The sequence below is a fragment of the Bufo bufo genome, chromosome 11 (assembly GCF_905171765.1).
Source record: "Bufo bufo chromosome 11, aBufBuf1.1, whole genome shotgun sequence".
Taxonomy (NCBI): domain Eukaryota; kingdom Metazoa; phylum Chordata; class Amphibia; order Anura; family Bufonidae; genus Bufo; species Bufo bufo.
In genome coordinates this window covers 61741085-61743494 of record NC_053399.1, presented here as the reverse complement: position 1 = coordinate 61743494, position 2410 = coordinate 61741085, and the positions used below count along the sequence as shown (strand labels likewise).

Genomic DNA, 2410 nt, shown 5'->3' with positions numbered 1-2410 from the left:
CCAGCATGCCCGGACAGCCTTTGGCTGTGCGGGCATGCTGGGAGTTGTAGTTTTGCAACAGCTGGAGGCACACTGGTTGGGAAACACTGTTCTATGCTATGTCTACCGTATACCATAGGGGGCTGGCCAAAACAGGGAAGCTAAACGCTCTGCTGTCTCAGACAGCCCATTAAATTCAGACGGAGAGAACAGTTGTCCATCTGACTGTGGGGGGCTTGCCAAAACAGGGAAGCCAAACGCCTCGCTGTCTCAGACAGCCCCTTAAATTCAGACGGAGAGAACAGTTGTCCATCTGACTGTGGGGGGCTGGCCAAAACAGGGGAGCCAAACGCTACCCTGTCTCAGACAGCCCCTCACAGTCAGACGGAGAGAACAGTTGTCCATCTGACTGTGGGGGGCTGGCCAAAACAGGGGAGCCAAACGCTACCCTGTCTCAGACAGCCCCTTACAGTCAGACGGAGAGAACAGTTGTCCATCTGACTGTGGGGGGGGCTGGCCAAAACAGGGGAGCCAAACGCTCCGCTGTCTCAGACAGCCCCTTTACAATTTATTTTTTGAACAGTTGTTATAAATATTTACCTTTTCGGTGCCATCGCCCTTCGTAGGAACCCCAGGGCTGCCGTATGGATGTAGGTGGCCCCTGAGGTTCCTCCGGAGCCACTCGGGGCCTGAACCTCCTTGTTGTAATCCCTCCTGAAGCGGTCCCGGATAGATCGCCAATGCGTTGTAACCAGTTTGACTATCGAAAAAAACAATAAAAACTAAAATCAGCATGATGAAGGAAAAGAACAATATTTTAAAGTATTAAAATACATATTGTTTTACTTACCATATTTCTCCTGAGCCGCCGCATCTAGATCCCCCCAGGTCTCAAAAACTGAAGCAGAGATGTCCCTCCAGAGCCGCTGGGTACGACGATGATCGGCGTGGTGGCGGTCGGAGTGGTCCCATAATGCTGGACGCGCCTCCACCAGTCTGATGAGGAGCAGGTTATCTATGCTCGGAACCCCGAACTCCTCATCTTCCCTGGTGGAGCCTACGGAACCCTGAAAAAAAGGGAAATACAAAATTTAATGTAAATCCTAATACAAAATGCTAATTAAAACTACTTAATTCAATACTTACATGTCTACGACCGCCACGCTCATTCCCGCGGACTCTGGAGGCGACTGGGGGATCCTCGCTGGTGGCTCTAGGTGCAGATTGCTAAAAACTATTTTTTTATTTTTTAGAAGACTGTACTTAAATAAAATAAAAAAATTAAGATCTCTCTCTCTCTATATATATATATATATATATATATATATATATACTTACTTCTTGACAGCCCCGGTCCGGGCTTGGTCCACCTCCCCTGGACGCTGGCGATTCGGCAGGTGATGGAGAGCCCTCCACAGACGATGATGAAGAAATCTATAATAAGAGCACATACTGATTAATGCAACGAATAAAACAGTAAAAACTCCAAATGTTGATTTTATACTTACCGGCCACTGAATACGGCGGCGGCGCCTTCTGGGTGGGTCACTCCAGTCTATGGTTGTCTTCTTTGATGACATCTGTACGCAACAGAATACCAGACAAAATGCAGATAACGTTAAAGGAACTTGTAGAGCACTATTTCCTCATATATCAACAATTTATTTTTTTCAATACTTATTTTTTAAAATATAGATCTGGGCTTGCCCACCGCAGATAGTTTCAGTTTTTTTTTTCTTTTTTTGGGACGACCCTAATAATAAAATGATTAAAAAAATGAATCCGACAGGAGCCATGATCCCCCCCCCCCAACTGCCATAAACACCCCCAGAGACAGCAGCCCCGCATAGTGCTAGCAGCCCCCCACAATGACATCAGGCCCCCAGTTCCAAACAACCTTCCCACAGTGCCCTCAGCCCCCCCAATGCCAGCAGCCCCCACAGTTCCAGCCACAAACACCGCGCAATGTCAGAAGCACCGCACAGTTCCAGCCACAAACACCGCCTCAATGTCAGAAGCACCGCACAGTTCCAGCCACAAACACCGCCGCAATGTCAGAAGCACCGCACAGTTCCAGCCACAAACACCGCCGCAATGTCAGAAGCACCGCACAGTTCCAGCCACAAACACTGCCTCAATGTCAGAAGCACCGCACAGTTCCAGCCACAAACACCGCCGCAATGTCAGAAGCACCGCACAGTTCCAGCCACATACACCGCCGCAATGTCAGAAGCACCGCACAGTTCCAGCCACAAACACCCCCGCAATGTCAGAAGCACCGCACAGTTCCAGCCACATACACCGCCGCAATGTCAGAAGCACCGCACAGTTCCAGCCACAAACACCGCCGCAATGTCAGAAGCACCGCACAGTTCCAGCCACAAACACCGCCGCAATGTCAGAAGCACCGCACAGTTCCAGCCACAAACAC

The 2410-nt window shown here is 49.6% G+C and overlaps 1 long non-coding RNA gene across 1 annotated transcript; it reads right to left on the bottom strand.

Moving 5' to 3' along the window:
• Window positions 1-600: 600 nt before the first annotated feature.
• Window positions 601-1365, bottom strand: LOC120982386. Its single transcript, XR_005774888.1, has 3 exons — window positions 1318-1365; window positions 830-1206; window positions 601-739 (listed from the first exon to the last, which is right to left on the bottom strand). It is a non-coding gene; the product is annotated as an uncharacterized LOC120982386 (long non-coding RNA).
• Between the last annotated feature and the right edge of the window lie 1045 nt (window positions 1366-2410).